Source organism: Aquarana catesbeiana, linkage group LG04 (genome assembly GCF_042186555.1).
Source record: "Aquarana catesbeiana isolate 2022-GZ linkage group LG04, ASM4218655v1, whole genome shotgun sequence".
Lineage (NCBI taxonomy): Eukaryota > Metazoa > Chordata > Amphibia > Anura > Ranidae > Aquarana > Aquarana catesbeiana.
The window spans coordinates 202,706,627-202,725,376 of NC_133327.1; positions in this window are offsets into that span (position 1 = coordinate 202,706,627).

Below are 18,750 nucleotides of genomic sequence, written 5' to 3' on the forward strand. Positions count from 1 at the left end.
TTGGCATATTGTAAGCGGGATACTTTGTGGCATTTGCGTAGTAATGGCTTTCCTCTGGCGACTCGACCATGCAGCCCATCTTTCTTCAAGTGCCTTTTTATTGTGCATCTTGAAACAGCCACACCACATGTTTTCAGAGAGTCCTGTATTTTACCTGAAGTTATTTGTGGGTTTTTCTTTGCATCCCGAACAATTTTCCTGGCAGTTGTGGCTGCAATTTTAGTTGGTCTACCTGACCGTGGTTTGGTTTCAACAGAACCCCTCATTTTCCACTTCTTGATTAGAGTTTTAACACTACTGATTGGCATTCTCAATTCCTTGGATATCTTTTTATATCCCTTTCCTGTTTTATATAGTTCAACTACCTTTTCCCACAGATCCTTTGACAATTCTTTTGCTTTCCCCATGACTCAGAATTTAGAAACATCAGTGCAGCACTGGATGAAAGATGCAAGGGTCTGTCAGGAGTCCAGAAATGCATCGACCTTCTACACACACACACACTAATTACAAGCAAATAGATCACAGCTGAGGATGGTTACCTTTAATAGCCATTCAAACCCCTTTGTGTCAACTTGTGTGCATGTTATCAGGCCAAAATCACCAGGGTATGTAAACTTTTGATCAAGGTCATTTGGGTAGTTCCTGTTGCCATTATGATTTAAAAAGAGTAAACACAGTTGATTGATAACAAATGGCTTCAGCCAAACACTAACCATGAGTCAAAGGAATGTTTTTGTGTTATCATTCATATTCTCTGAAAAATGGCCAAGAAATCATAAATTCTACCAGGGTATGTAAACTTATGAGCACAACTGTATACATATGTGTGTGTGTTTATATGTATGTGTGTATCTATATATATATAGATACCTATATATATATAGATATATATATATATATATATATATATATATCTCACAAAAGTGACTACACCCCTCACATTTTTGTAAATATTTTACTATATCTTTTCATGTGACAACACTGAAGAAATCACACTTTGCTACAATGTAAAGTAGTGAGTGTACAGCTTGAATAACAGTGTCAATTTGCTGTCCCCTCAAAATAACTCAACACACAGCTATTATTGTCTAAACCGCTAGCAACAAAATTGAGTACACCCCTAAGTGAAAATGTCCAAATCGGGCCCAAAGTGTCAATATTTTGTGTGGCCACCATTATTTTCCAGCACTGCCTTAATCCTCTTGGGCATGGAGTTCACTAGAGCTTCACAGGTTGCCACTGGAGTCCTCTTCCACATCTCCATGATGACATTACGAAGGTGGTGGATGTTAGAGACCTTGCACTCCTCCACCTTCCATTTGAGGATGCCCCACAGATGCTCAATAGGGTTTAGGTCTGGAGACATGCTTGGCCAGTCCATCACCTTTACCCTCAGCTTCTTTAGCAAGGCATTGGTCGTCTTGGGGATGTGTTAGGGGTCATTATCATGTTGGAATACTGCCCTACGGCCCAGTCTCTGAAGGGAGGGTATCATGCTCTACTTCAGTATGTCACAGTACATGTTGGCATTCATGGTTCCCTTAATGAACTGTAGCTCCCCAATGCCGGCAGAACTCATTCAGCCCTAAACCATGACACTCCCAACGCCATGCTTGACTCTAGGCAAGACACACTTGTCTTTGTACTCCTTACCTGGTTGCCGCCACACACTCTTGACACCATCTGAACCAAATAAGTTTGTCTTGGTCTCATCAGACCACAGGACAGTAATCCATGTCCTTAGTCTGCTTGTTTTCAGGAAACTGCAGGCTTTCTTGTGCATCATCTTTAGAAGAGGCTTCCTTCTGGGACAACAGCCATGCAGACTAATTTGATGCAGTGTGTGGCGTATGAGCACTGACAGGCTGACCCCCCCACCTTTTCAACCTCTGCAGCAATGCTTTCAGCACTCATACATCTATTTCCCAAAGATAACCTCTGCATACTACATTGAGCACGTGCACTCAACTTCTTTGGTCGACCTTGGAAAGGCCTGTTTTGAGTGGAACCTGTCCTGTTAAACCGCTGTGTGGTCTTGGCTACCATGCTGCAGCTCAGTTTCAGAGTCTTGGCAATCTTCTTATAGCCTAGGCCATCTTTATGTAGAGCAAAAATTTGATTCTGCACCAAAAATTAGTAAACTAATAAAGCAAAAATATTGTGAAAAATTGGGCGCAAAACCATATAAGCATGTGAATAGCAACCAAACCCACATAGGTGTGACATAATAATCAACACATATATCATATATTATATAAACCAGTCCAATATGAAAGAATGTGAAATAAATATATTTATATCTGTGAGACAAATATAAATGGGTGTATTTCTTCTGTGTGGGTAAAATCTCCAACACGTGCCTCCATAAAGTGCAGTATGCTAATTTCTTGTGATTAAAAGCTTCACCCGAAGTGACAAATAAATCTGCTCACCAGAAGTATCTGGCCACAGATTGACCACCAGGCATAAAGTTGGAAAAACTTCCTCAGCAAATCAGGATCCTCCAAGCCAATAAGAACTTTAATCGAGCATCACCAATAATGATCAAACATCTTACATTCATAGATGGTGAATAGTGATCCTCTGATAATAACACTCAATGCAAGTCCCAAACGCTCCTTATCCTTATCTTGGTCTGTAAAGATTGGCTCTCCCAGAAATGAGCCAAAAATGGCAATAGTGTAATACTGTATTTATTGTCAGAGCACTTACATGCCTTAAAACGTAGAGCAGATGACAGCTCAGCTGTGGGATGAGGCAGGGGCCGATCCGTCACTAGAATGTGAAACCAGGAAGCACGGCTGGGGGTGGAGGGGATAGCTCCTGTGTCTAGCATCTACAGCCTCATTTTCTATGTATTTCATGTCCAAGCACACATCTTCAGGAAAAATTTTGCTTGGGCGTGTTGCTTGGTGGACCGTGGACGGGATCTGTTGGCCGCAGGGTAGATGGCAAGATGCTGCTGTGACCTGCTGCTTGCTGGATGGACTTGATGGCTGCAAGATGTGGGTGCAGGTCAATGTCTGTCTACACCTGGGCTGCAGACGCCCCCCCTTTCTCAGACCAGCTCATCTACTATACCTGGGTGGTGAACACAGCAACACCCCCCACCTTATCAGGTAAGCTCACAGCTCAGCTGCTACAGGTGGGCGGTGGACACACAGCAATATACAGCAGATGCCGGGATTCTGCACCGTGTACATAGCACATGCCTGGATTCTGCACCCTGTTAATAGCACACACCTGGATTTTGAACCCTGTACATAGTACACGCCTGGAATCTGCACCCTGTACATAGCACACGCCTGGATTCTGAACCCTGTACATAGCACACACCTGGATTCTGCACCCTGTACATAGCACACACCTGGATTCTGCACCTTGTACATAGCACATACCTGAATTCTGCACCCTGTACATAGCACACGCCTGTATTCTGCATCTTGTACATAGCACACGCCTGTATTCTGCACCTTGTACATAGCGCATGCCTGGATTCTGCACCCTGTACATAGCACATGCCTGGATTCTGCACCCTGTACATAGCACACGCCTGGAATCTGTACCCTGTACATAGCACATGCCTGGAATCTGCACCCTGTACATAGCATACGCCTGGATTCTGAACCCTGGACATAGTCACATAATGGACATAATAAAACCGTGCATGCCCGAGACCCGGGACTTTTTGTGGACCCACTTAGGGCTCCAGCCACCGTCAGCTCCCCCCCCTTCTGACGCCACTGGCACACACATATACATACATACATGCACACACACACATATATACATACACACACACATACATACACATGCACACACATACAAACATGCACATGCACACACACACACACACATACATGCACACACATACACATAAACACACATACATGCATAAAGATAGCCTTTTAAAAAACGGCAGACCTTTACCCTATCTCTTCCTGCTAGGTACTGCACTGTACGGGGAGACAAAGAGCACAGCACACACTGTGCTTTCACTTTAGGTCTAATCAGTGTGACAAGCTCCCGGCAGTGCTGATTACAGTTCGGCTGAGGATCGGGGAGTTCGGTCTCAGCCGCCCTTGCCACTCCTCCTATCGAGGTATACAGGGGCCCCTCACGGGGCCCAGTCACCATGGCGACCTCAGTGACCCCTATACTTCCGCCACTGGATCAGCTGTTGCATAGTTACATAGTTAGTCGGGTTGAAAAAAGACACAAGTCCATCTAGTTTAACCTATGAAAGGGAACAAGAAAAAAAAATTCCATATACACAATGCTATACCCACAGTTCAGCCAGAGGAAGGCAAAAAAAAACCCCAGCAAAGCATTATTCAATTTGCTCCAGCAGGGGAAAAAAATCCTTCCTGATCCCGAGAGGCAATTGGATATTCCCTGGATCAACTTTACCCAGTCATATTATGTACATTTAGGAAGAAATCTAGGCCTTTTTTAAAGCAATTGGACCTTGTCATCGGCTCTTTACCGAGTTTGGTGATGCCGCTGATCGCCATGCTGCACGCATCTGCGGCCACAAGCAGGAGTGGATAACATGATATGACGTGATCCCAGAACAAGAGTACCACCCCGTCTTCGTCATTTGTCTATACATCGAGTGTGAGATGGCTAAAGGAAGTCCAAAAAAAAGTTATCATAAAGATCCATGCATTTCCTTCTCTAAGCAGTCCAGCAGTCCCTTTGAGCAGGTAGGGGAACTCCATCCATACTCCATGCAGATATTGAGCATTGAAAAACTGCTGTAAAAGATATAGGAGTGAATTCACTGAAGGAGTCTGCATGCAATATGAAGGTCCCATGATCCGTTTTTCGTAAATATCGCATGAGATAATAAGAGAGTCAAGTCATCAAAGAAAAATATCGAATGTGAGCTAAATACCACAAAAAAAAGAGATACATCATTAAAGTCAATTCACTAAAGAACACACACACATTCCTTATTTATTAGTTGTCAGTATGCAGTCTGTATTTTAGCAAAGTACAAAATAACAACGAGGGAACGCTGCACTGGCCAGTAAGTTAAAAGTATACAATGTATCAATGTTATAATGTTTTGCCCTGAGCTCAGAAATGAAAATAAATTCTAACATTTCACCAGAGGGAGATCGTTCTGTGAATGAAAACATACAAGAACGGGGGGCAGGAGGCGGAGCCTAGCGGAGCAGACATGCATTGTTAGAGCTCCACACCGCTGAGGAGAGAAGAGAAGGACAAAGCGGAGCCTGCAGGCTCAAAAGGTATCCATTTGAACCTTTTTGCCACAGGGAACAAACTGTGAAAGTTTGGGCAGGAAATATGGTACTGGGAGGAAACCGTGGCAGAAATAAAAATCACCTCACAAAGAGCTCACAGGCACTCACTGCAGCTGAAGCAGTTCCAGTCACCTCACAAGATACAGCATCAGGGCGCTCTCACAGACAGAAAATGTCACAGCAAGACTCTCCATTTGAGTCAGATACAGAACAAATCCTCTCACAAACTTCTCCACAAGCCTCCTCAGTATCCCCAGTAATATTATTACAATTTGAAAAGATGCTTCATAAGGCTTTAAAACAAACCTCAGACCAAATAACAAACAGCCTAACCAAAGAAATAAGAGAGCTGGGAAACCGCACCGCAGCCTTCGAAATAAAAATGGATGAAATTGAAATTACAACCCAAGAAAATATAACAGAATTGGAACAATTAAAAAAAGAGAATTTAATACTTCAAACTAAGCTCGAAGATTACGAAAATAGAGCCAGACGTTCAAACTTGCGCATAAGGGGAATACCTGAAACTGTGACAGACCTGCAATCTACTATTACTGCTCTATTACAAGAACTAAAGCCAGATATCCCTATTGAACGTTTAGAACTGGACAGAGTACACAGAGCCCTCACAGCCAAAAAGAAAGATGGACCCCCACGTGATATAATCACAAAATTTCATTTTTACAGAACGAAAGAACAAATACTAATTGCTGCAAGAGAAAAAAAGGAACTTAATTTTCAAGGACACAATTATCAAATTTTTGCTGACCTATCCCAACTTACTATTACTAAAAGACGATCCATGAAACCCCAACTAATGGAACTGCAACGCCACAACATTATGTATCAATGGGGCTTCCCCTTTTCAGTCAGATTTAACTACCAAGGTACAATTTACAGAAGCAGATCAGCAGATGAACTACAACAAACCCTTTTAAAATTAAATCTGACAGAACCCACAAGCAGCAACACTCCCACATGGAGAAGAATGGCATCATCTTCACCTTCAGGCAGCACCCAGAAAATTTCAGAACAAAATGGGAATCATCATTCTCACAAAAGAGGCCGTTATGCCACATCATCCATGGACCAAGAAGATTCAATGGACTGACATCCTAATTCCTGATATCTCTTCATTTATTATACTAAGAGATGGTTCTCTATAAAAAAAACTATATTTATAACTGAATGTAACTGCATTCTGATAGTCACACACTGTGTGGGATCATGTTACATTCCAGTTATATTTCTTATTACTTCTGATTCATATAGCCTTAGAATATATAAGTGAAATAAGGAAATTCTTGTTCAGTTATATATTTTCAGGTAATAACAATAGATTTATTACTTTTTAGGACAAATATGTTCAATAATCCAGAAGTAATGGAAGCTTTTTCTTTCTTTTCTTAAAACAAATATATTATTACCTAACTAGTTCCTAGAATTATGTTTTTGTTTATTCTAATCTGAAGCAATACAACCTCAATTTTATGAGTTAACATATCTAAACAGTTACATATGAATAAAATATGTAATTGTTTACTCTAAAAGGGTTAAAATCCCAAAATAATTCAAACTATCTTCATCAATACCAAAGTTATTAACAGTACCTTTCTAACTGAATTATTTAGCCTAGGGCAAGACTAACCATATACAACCACCCTGGAATAAATAATTTCAACAAAAACTATATTCTGCACTCCAATTAATGAAACATCATTTTGATGTCTTTTGACATAGCACTTCTCTCCTGTAAGCGGAAGATCCGTGTACCCCCATTAGCCCTCCTCATTCTCCCAACCATATTATGTGGGAGTGTGACGAAGGCACTTATTCCCCTGATAGAGATATTTATTCTCTTTCACAGGTAAATTGTGATTACTTGCAAAAAATAATTTATACAATGTATCATCTAATCTCATATGTTTTGTGTTTACTCTTTACTCCAGAATTCACTGGTTTCTTTTCTATCTATTCATCTCTTCAGTCCACACAGGTTGATCTGCGCAGTCAGCTCTGCATAACAAAAAGTAAGTCAAAACTATTTGATCTATTGCCATGGCACCACTGAATATAGTTTCCCTGAATGTTCAGGGAATAAATGTCCCTCAAAAAAGGACCAAAGCCTTCCGTACTTTCCATAACAAGAAGGCTCACATAGTATGCCTCCAAGAAACACACTTCACCAAAGATTCTACTCCAAAATATATTTCTCCTTTTTATCAACAAATTTACACGGCTTCTGCCTGTACCAAGCAAAGGGGAACTCTAATTGCATTTCACCGATCCACACCATTCACCTTATCATCAGAAATTAAAGACCCAGAAGGTAGATACCTGATACTCATGGGTTATATAATGGATACAGCAATCACGGTGATTTCCTACTACGCTCCTAACAAACAACCTACACCATTCCTCTCACATATATTACAAGTGATTAATACACACAAAATAGGAACAGTGATAATGTGTGGGGATTCGAACCAGGTCCTCCTCCCATTTCTAGATAAATCACCTTTTACACCATCCAAAATAACCTCTAGATTACCTTTTTCTCAACTTCTTTCCAAATACAATCTGGTAGATTCATGGAGAGAAAGTAACCCAATGAAAAAGAAATTCACTTATTTCTCGCACCCTCATCAAACCTTCACCAGAATAGATCATATTTTTCTAACAATAGGAATGATACCAGAAATTATTGCATCAGATATAATTCCGATTCCGTGGTCTGACCATAATGCAGTATACACTACTATAGCCTCAGCCATACCAAAAGCGCATGACCCAACGTGGTACTTACCGGACATAATGCTCAAACACCCACTACATCAGATGGCCATTGAACAAGCTTTAAAGGAATACATATCAATTAATAATACAACAGACATCTCCCCAATAACACTGTGGGAAGCTCATAAGCCTGTCTTGCGTGGTACAATACAAAGACAAATGGCACTATTTAAACGGGAACGCAAAAATCTAGCAAAAAAACTAGAACTCAATTTTAATGCAGCCTACATATCATTTCAAGATAATCCATCTCAGAGTACAAAATCTCATCTGGAAAAATCTAGATTGGAATATGATCTATTTCTCACTGAGTCAGTTGATAAATCCCTCAAACGCTCCAAACACAATTTCTACATGAATACAAACAAACCAGGTACATATTTGGCTCGGGCATTAAATTCAACTAACAAATCTTTCAAACCAATACGTTTGAAATTATCAAAAAATGTTTACACTTGTAATCCAGTTAAAATAGTCCATAAATTTCACTCACATCTCGCAACTTTATACAAGACAAACAATGAATTTAATCCTACAGAGGCTGAATCCTTCTTCTCAAAAATAACCTTACCTGAGTTATCTCAGAATCAAAAAAGCAGTTTGGATGAGCCTATAACTATAGATGAAGTTGCTAACGCCATAAAAGACCTAAAAAACTTAACAAAAGACCAGGCCCAGACGGCTACTCGGCTTTATACTATAAAACATTATCAGAAATACTCTCTCCCATTCTCACTGAAACTTTTAACAAACTTCTAGATGGACATTCTTTTCGGCAAGAAACACTAATGGCAATTGTTTGTATGATCCCAAAACCCCTTTCTGATGATACTTCCTGTGTGAATTATCGGCCTATCTCTCTGTTAAACCTCGATATTAAATTATTAGCAAAAACGCCTCAATAGCATTATAGGAAAATTAATACATAGAGATCAAGTAGGCTTCATGCCAAATAGACAGGCAGGCGATACTATACGCAGGGCAGTGTTATTGGCACATATTGCTAAAAAACAGAAAATCCCTTTATGTTTTCTATCTCTCGATATTAAGAGGGCATTTGACACAGTATCCTGGCAATATATGCAATATTCATTACAAAAATGGGGTTTTGGACCCCACTTTTTAACATGGATCAAAGCATTATATAATAAACCCAAAGCCTATATAAAATATGCTGGATACAAATCTGAAGCCTTTAATATCGAAAGAGGTACCCGACAGGGTTGCCCATTATCTCCCTTATTATTTGCCCTTATACTCGAACCCATGGCCCAATACATCAGAACAAACCAAACTATAACTGGCATTGAAGTAGGAGGTATTACACACAAATTATGTATATTTGCAGACGATATATTACTTTTTCTATCATCACCACAGGTCTCTGGTCCTAACTTAATACCAGCTCTTGATGGATTTGCAGCCCTATCCGGCCTTATGATTAATCCTAAGAAATGCCTAGTGCTTAATATTTCACTCACAAACATGGAATTGATCCCGGCTAGGGCTGCACTCCCATTCACATGGGCAGAAAAATCAATCCCATATCTTGGAATTTATTTAACAGCATCTCATTCTGACTTATTCTCAACCAATTATCCTCCTGTATTAAGACAGATCACAAATCTAATAAAACAATGGTCGCAACTTCCTTTATCCTGGATGGGGAAGATTAATGCAATCAAAATGACTATTCTACCCAAATTGCTTTATCTATTCAGAGTCCTCCCTATTCCAATTCCTTCCTATTTTTTGAGAATAGTACAAAAAAGAGCAACTTCGTTTATATGGGGCTCTTCTAAACCACGTATACCTATACACACACTACATAAAATAAAGGAGGCCTGGGATACCCTAATTTTACTAACTACTACAGAGCAGCACATTTGGCCAGTCTGTCCAAATACCATGCAAAACAGGAAATCCCATTATGGGTATTTATAGAGGCTTCAGAAAATGACCCTCTATTAATATCAAATTTATTATGGCTTGATCCTAAAGACCGCTTTAAAATTCATAATCCCATAACTAAACACTTCTTATCTCTCTGGGATAAACTAAAAACCAAATATCAGTTACAATCTCCACACAATCCTCTCCTTTCTTTTATCAGAAATCCGGCCTTTTATCCGGCATGGATCTACCCAAATTCTTTTAAAGCTTGGACAACATCAGGCATTCAGACACTAAATGACTTCATAGCATCTAAATCATTCCTTTCATTCCCATCACTTAGAGAAAAATATGATCTACCAAACTCTGAGATATTTAGATATCTCCAAATCAAAAATTTCTATACACCATTCCTAAAGGGGGATACACCATTATCCCAATTATCCATTTTTGAATCAATCTGTACAAAAGATCCATTTGCTAAAGGAACAATTTCATCACTTTATAATCAATTATATGGAGTAGCAAATCTTAATAGACCCTCTTACGTTCAGAGGTGGGAGGAGGACCTGGGACGAACTTTAGAAGACACGGACTGGTCTAACATATGGCTCACATCTAAGTCATCTTCACCCAACATCTTAGCACTGGAAACAAATTATAAAGTCCTAACTCGCTGGTACCTTGTACCCGCTAGAGTGGCAAAATATTCACCTAATACCTCAGCTCTTTGTTTTCGAGGATGCCCAGAAATAGGCACATATTTACACATATGGTGGACGTGCCCAGTAATCCAAACCTTCTGTAAGGAAGTCTTTGTGATTGCATCTAAAATATTTAAAAAAATAATACAACCAGATCCATATTTAACTTTACTTAATCTAAAACCGGAATGGTTAACACTCTCTCAATTCAAACTTATGATCCAACTAATAACGGCTGCAAAACAAACAGTGGCCAAGGCATGGAAATCTCCTACATTGGTACTAGCAGAAACAATTCACAGAATGAATAATACAATGTCCCATGCTAAGATGGTAGCCATCGATCAAAATCAAATTCCAAAATTTGAAAAACTTTGGCATCCTTGGATAAAACAACAGTTCCTGTCAAACTTCAATGACTCTGTCCTGTTGCCATGGTAACAGATTAAATGACTTACATAACACCCATTCTAAGGCTTCAAAGAGAACTAAAAAGAATAATAAACTGACGAGCGGGACAACCTTGTGGACCATACCTCTACCTTTCAACCCTTTTTCTTCTTTCTCTTTCCTTTTCTCCACCTTACGATTAAAGCTCATTATCAGAATTTATTTGACCTATATACACTCTACTTGTAAACAATATGTATAGTAGGTATAAATCATTTAAATACCTACAAAAGTAACTAAGGAAATGATATATATCTTTAATTTAGGTTTACGTGAACCCAATGTTTAATATTTGAAATTTCATGATATTTACCTATATAAACCCTACTGTAAAACAATGAGCTTACTTTATAGATCCTTGTAAACTTACATATGTATCTTTATAACATTGTATACTCAATAAACTTCTTTTGACAAGGAAAACATACAAGAATGTTTTCACAGTTTCACAATATTTCTGTGTGCATTTAAAAAAAAAAACTTAAAAAACAAAACAAAAATAACACTAAATTTAAGTGATAATTATCTCAAAACATAAATACCTAAAGTTGAACTATAGGCAGAATGTTTTATTTCATTTCAGGGTTATAACTAGAGGTCGACCGATATGGGTTTTTCTCTCACTGATGCCGATATTTAGAAATTGGGGTGGCCGATTGCCGTTATATGATGCCGATTTTTGCGGCCACTCCACTTCCCCCCTGCTTGCTCCTGCCAATCTACCACACACTTGATGTCCTCAGTACAGTGCACTACAGTACACTGATTGGAAGCACTGGCACTGATTGGCGGCACTGATAGGCACTGGTACGTGGCACGGATTAGAAACACTGAATGGCACTGATAGGTGGCATTGGCTGGCACTGATATTAAGCGGCACTAATTAGAAGCACCGATTGGCACTGACAGGTGGCACTGATTGGAAACACTGATTAGCACTGACAAGTGGCACTGATTGGAAACACTGGTTCTGAGGGGTGGAACTGATTGGAAACACTGATTGGCACTGGCAGGTGGCACTGATTGGCACTAGCAGGTTGCAATGATTGGCACTGGCAGGTGGCACTGGTTGGCACTGACATATGGTACTGGCAGGTGGTGCTGGTTGGCACTGATTGGCACTGGCAGGTGGCACTGGTAGATGGCACTGGTTGGAACTGGCAGATGGCACTGATTGGCACTGGCAGGTGGCACTGGTTGGCACTGATTGGCACTGGCAGGTGGCACTGGTTGGCACTGACAGATGGCACTGGTTGGCACTGACAGATGGCACAGATTGGCACTGGCAGGTTTCACACTGAGCCCATATAGTGTAACTGTGTGTGAAGCTGACATATGTAACTGAATGCAGAGAGAAAGCTGTCATAATTCAGCGGTGATGTCAGGGGTGGACGGGACCCGGGATGGGCTGGACCCAGCAGCTTTCAAACACCAGCCAGTGATCGGGTTGCTTAAAAAATGGGGCGAGGCCATATGCACATAGTGGCCCGCCCAGATCCCATCCCATTGGCTTGTGTTTGATAGGTGCTGGGTGGCTTATTGGCTGGTGTTTGATAGCTGCTGGGTCCCACCCATCCCTGAAATCAATGCTCAATTTTGACGGCTGGTCTCTCTCTCTGCATTCAGTTACATATGTCAGTTTCACACACTCAGCAGCTCTGGCAAGCATTGTGCTGCTCTGCCAATGGAGTGTGGGGAAGGAAGGAGGAACATGCACAGAGCAGTCAGTGTTAATCGGCCTAATCTACATAAAAATCGTCCGATATATCGGTCGACCTCTAGTTATAACCCCTGTCAGATTTTCCCATTGCAGAGATTTCCCTTTACTTCCTGCCCCACAGCCAAACAGGAAGTGAGAGAAAATCCCTGCAAATTGAAGGAATCCATTGGGGACCCCCAGGTCACCAGAACTAATGCCCCCATTGGAAGATTTCCCCTCTATTCCTTTTCTGGGGACAACCCAAAATTTGGGATTTTCTTTTACTTTCCTTTTAAATTAAAATGGTAAAAGGGACAATTAAAGAGAAGGAATCTCCTTAATGGGGGCACAGACAGCAATAAAAACCTGACACGCTTTCTAATCCCTCTCCAATCTACCCATAACCTAAGAACAAGTTTTGCCTTTATAGCTATACTTTAACACATTCAGTAAAAAATGCATGTTTTTTAGTGAATTGACAACTTTTGAGATAAATATCACATGCAGTGGCGGTGCATCCATTAAGGGTGCACGGGCACCGCCCCCATCTGTCACGCCCCCCCCCCCCCCCCCCCGTGTAGAATGGATTGCATGAATCTATCCATGGTGGCTGTAGCCACCCCCAATTTAGGCATCCGGACCCTTTTTGGACGCCAAGCCCTGAATTCCAGCGGCGAGGTGTTTTTTTAAGCACCTGATAAGAGCCATAGGCTCTAATAGGCTTCAAAAAAGGTGGACCCAGGTCTTTTAGCAAAGCAAATTAATATTTGCTTTGTTAACACTGAACCGCCTCTCAGACAGTAAGGAGGCGTGGATCTAATACCCGTCACCTGATTGGCTGAAGGCACAGGCACCCTGATTGGACGGAACGGAAGAAGACACTCACAAGAGGACAGAGAACCATGGAGGACACAGGAGCTCACCACCATCACCCGCTGCCTGACCCACCACCAGGAAGGGGTAAGTGTGTGCCAGTCAGACAGCAAGCAGGGGGAGGTCACAGAGGCTGCATATGATGGGCACAGGCTGCATATGATGGGCACAGAGGCTACATATGATGGGCACAGGCTGCATATGATGGCAACAGAGGCTACATATGATGGGCACAGGCTGCATATGATGGGCACAGAGGCTGCATATGATGGGCACAGACTGCATATGATGGGCATATTCTGCATATGATGGGCACAGAGGCTGCATATGATAGGCACAGACTGCACATGATGGGCATAGGCTGCATATGATTGACACAGAGGCTGCATATGATGGGCATAGACTGCATATGATGGGCACAGAGGCTGCATTAGATGGGCACAGAGGCAGTATATGATGGGCACAGGCTGCATAGGATGGGCACAGAGGCTGCATATGATGGGCACAGGCTGCATAGGATGGGCACAGAGGCTGCATATGATGGGCACAGGCTGCATAGAATGGGCACAGAGGCTGCATATGATGGGCACAGGCTGCATATGATGGGCACAGAGGCTGCATATAATGGGCACAGAGGCTGCATATGATGGGCACAGGCTACATATGATGGGCACAGGCTGCATATGATGGGCAAAGGCTGCATATGATGGGCACAGGCTGCATATGATGGGCAAAGAGGCTGCATATGATGGGCACAGAGGCTGCATATGATGGGCACAGTGGCTGCATTTTTTGGGCACAGTGGCTGCAATTGATGGCACAATGAGGCTGAAATGTATGGGTTTTTTTCAGTATTTTTCAGAATTTTTCAATTTGTTTGCACCCAAAAATTTTGAGCACCAGCCGCCACTGATCACATGAGTTATCTTAACACAAAAACCCACGCAGTAGTTATCTCTTGTGAATTGACCCCATAGTCTTGTCAGTTTCCACCCACCAACTTTACCTGGGGGCAGAAATATTCTCTCTGCCCAGGTCACCTGAACCTGTGGGCCAAAATCATCCTTCTTGCTTTCATCTGAAAAGTTTCGGGTAGACGCCAGACTCACATATCCAGGTGAGTTCACAATCTGGCTTGGACATAAACAACATACCCATTGGTAGGGGTAGAAATGTGTACATCCTGTTGTAAGGCGGCCATAGACATGTCGCTTTCTGTGGCTATAGAATCAGTGTCAAGTTCCTCCATGTCTAGGGCCACTAGGGGTGCCTCTGAAGTCTCAGATGGAATCACTGCCCAATCAACATTTCCTGCTTCCTCCATTTTTAACCTCACCAAGCCAGCCTCAACCTCGGGCACCTTGGGGGGAAGCAGCCCAGTCCTCTCCTTCTGCACCCCTATGAGCAGCCTCTTGAAGATATGGAGATCAGCAGTCCATAAGAGAACTAGTTTTGTGATCCAGCTCCTGAGGATGGGCACTAAAGGGACAGAAAGGAGAAACTGTATAGTCATCTAATATTCTAAAGTAGGTGTAGCTTAAAGTTTGAGAGTGTGAAGGGGATTACCAATCAATAGATTCCTATTTTATTCAGTGATCCTCCATACAGAAAACCTAAAAGAAGGGGTTGGGTTTATGATCCGTAGGGTACCTAACCTAGAGCAGGTCTTATCAACCAGGTCTACTTAAGAGACCTAAGAAAAATGAGAGAGAGGTAACTGGCTAACTTCCCAAGGAATATATAGATGTGGGAGTGAGATCCATGTTGCAAATATATAGGCTAGTATAGTAGTATCTCCCTCCACAGGGTCAATGATATCTACCTTGATTAATGCAAGGAAGCCAGCTTCCAGAGTCATATAGAGTCTGGAGGGCATATGTTTCCTGGTGTAAATCCAAGGGTTGGCATCCTAGAAAGTATGTCATAGGTAGAATCCTTGCCTTTCTGCAAGTAGGATTAGAGATGAAGCTGGCCTTGAGTACTATTAAAGGCCAGGTCTTGGCCTTATCGGTATTGTTCCAACGACCACTTGCTTCGCATTCCCTGGTCCGTAGTTTATTCAGGGGGTAACGCAGCTTAATATGCCGGTTTAGTCACCCTTGAAACCTTGGGACTTGAATTTGTTTTTTTCTTATCAGTATTACGAAAACAGCTTTTTGAGCCAAGATGACATACTCCCTTGATCCTTTTGACAAGGAAGTTAGATTTTCTGGTTGCCATATCTTCTGCAAGAAGGGTATCAGAGTTGGCTGCTCTTTCTTGTAAAAGAGCCATACTTGATTATACACAAGAATAGGATGGTATTGCGTCCTTATCCTAGCTTTCTGCTGAAGGTGGTGTCAGGTTTCATCAAAACCAAGATATTGTTCTACCTTCATTTTTTTCCCAAACCCTGTTCTACGGAAGAAAAGTTGCTTCATTCTCTTGATGTAGTGAGAGCAGTCAAAGTCTTTTGAAGGCGACTGCTCAGATTCGAAAAACTGATGTTTTGGTGTGTTGCCTAAAGGTCCTAGACAAGGACAGGCAGCGTTGACATCTACTATTGCTAAGTAGAGGTGAATAGAAGGATTCTTCTTCACCCTGACCACCTGAACCAGCGCCTTTATGGAGCTGATCTTTGACTGTGGTAAAAACACCCTTTTCTAGGCTGTATCGATGATCAGACCCAGGTACTCTAATCTTCTTAATGGTTTTAAGAAGAGCTCTCTAGGTTGAGGATCCAACCTAGGTATTCCAGGTAGTTGTGGTGACCATACTTTGGTCTAAACGGGCTACCAACTGGTCTATCAAGAGCAGGTCGTCTAGGTATGCTATATTTATTATACCTTGAGCCTTTAAGATGGCCAGAAGAGGGGCCAGAACTTTTGTAACCACCCGGGGCACAGTAGCTAGACTGAAAGGTAAGGTTACAATTAAAAATGGAGCTTTCTACCTCGAAACGTAGATATTTTTAGAGAGCAGGGAAAATAGGCACATGCAGGTATGCATCCTTGATATTGATTGATGCCAGAAGTTCTCCTCCTCATAGGATGGAGACAACTGCTCGGATTGATTCTATGCGAAAAAAAAGCGGATTTTCAGGAATCAATTTAGACCTAGAATGGGTTTGACATTACCATTTGGTTTTGGCACTGTGAAAAGGTTTGAATAAAACCGCAATCCCTGTTCTTTCATGGGGACCACATGATCACTTTTTGAGACAAAAGCCGATCTAATGCTTACAAGAGAGATTTCTTTTTCTCTGGATCTTTGGACATTTGACCTGAGAAAACGAGGAGACGGGAACTCTTCTAGTGTAACCTAGAGTTATTGTGGAGATCACCCATCTGTCTCGAAACTCTTCCTGCCAGATCCTGGAGAACTGCAGAAGTCTTCCCCTGCGAGTGGGGGCATCTCTTCACAAAGAGGCTTTAGCATTCTGTTTGTAGGATTCCTTCCCTAGGACTTCTTCTGTCCCTGGGATTGACCCTGAGGTCTACCTTTTGAACCCGATGGTGAAAACCGTCGGGACTGCCTGGAGGCCCTGGAGAAGGAGCCCGTTTAAATGAGGGATGTTTACTCCCTTTCTTAACTGGCAAAAGGGTACCTTTTTTGGATGTATTTGCCAAATCATCCTCAAACAGCCGTTCACTACGGAAAGAAAAAAACAACCAGGAGTTTTTTGCATGGTGCTTTGGCTGACCAATTTTTTAACCATAAGATTCTATGCATATGCACCAGCCCAAGCATAAGGCGTGAGGCCTGAAGAATAGAATCTCTCACAGCGTCAATTGCAAAACATAAAGCCCCTGGTAGCTCGGCTAAATCCTGGGCCTGTTGATCAGGGATAACTTTGAACACCTGTCTCAACTGGTCCTTTAAGGATTGACATACCCCAATTGTCACCACTGCAGGTTGAGCCACTGACCCTGCCAAAGAAAATGCGTTTGTTTAACAGGAATTCCAATTTCTTATCGGTTGGATCCCTAATCACTTGAGTGTTGTCTACTGGACAAGTTAAATTTTTATTCACAGAGGATATGGCAGCGTCAATTGCTGGTATACCCCCACCTTTTAGTGAAAATTTTCCCCCTATAGGAATAAAGTACTGATATTTTTAGGAGAAAAAAAAACAAAAACATGCTTATCTGGGTGATTCCACTCAGGATACACAAGCTGTTCCAGTCATGAATAGACAGAAAAGGCGTGCAAAGCTTGAGGAGGCTTTAGCGAAGGGGCGGATGGTATTGCAGAGGTGAGATTAAGGTCTCCTGAGCCTGATGGTGACACCCATAGGCCCCTTTTTTGGGGCGTTTACCCCTCCCTTTCTGCCAGGCAAAGTCCTGAGTACAAACGTAAAGGTATTGCCAGAAAAAAACGCACCCACTGCTGAGTAATAGTCCAGCACTGCAGCTGTTATTAATGCTTCAGCCTGGTGCAAGTAAACATGCCTTGGTGAATGCCTGTGTCACCACACTTACATGCCCCCATCTGCTCTCGTGTCCCTCCAATAGCTAATGAAGACCTGCGCTGCGGATTCTGAAGCACGCCATTGCCGCGCTAAGCCGCGCCTCCCCCATCTTCCCACCACGCCCTCCACCCTTTCAAAAAAAGGCTGTTTCACGCGCGCGGGCCTCCAATCCGACTGGATCGGTGTGTGGGTGGGGGTGGTGGAGAGGAGAGAGAGCAGGAGAGCCACTGCTGTTTCAAAGCAGCAGAAGGAGCTGAGCGGCATACCGCTGACCATCCTGGACTCCCTCTGGAGAGGGAGTGAAAATCCTGCACAGGTGGGGGAACTTTGCAAAAAATCCCCCCCTCCAACATCTTACCGAGGCTTAGGACTGCTTCACTGGAAGAAGGCTGCAGCTTCTGCTGACACAGAGTGAGACATGGAGAAGCGTGAACAAGGTATGCTCTTTACAGCCCCCAGTGATGACATTTAGGCATGACAACATTTACTTTAAAGGAGAAAATCCATAAGAAAATGAAAAATTCCTTAGGAATCTCCACTTACCTTATCCCACCGCAGGATTCTGTGGTAAAACCAAACAGACCCAACCTTCACCCATCACGGCGGGCTCTA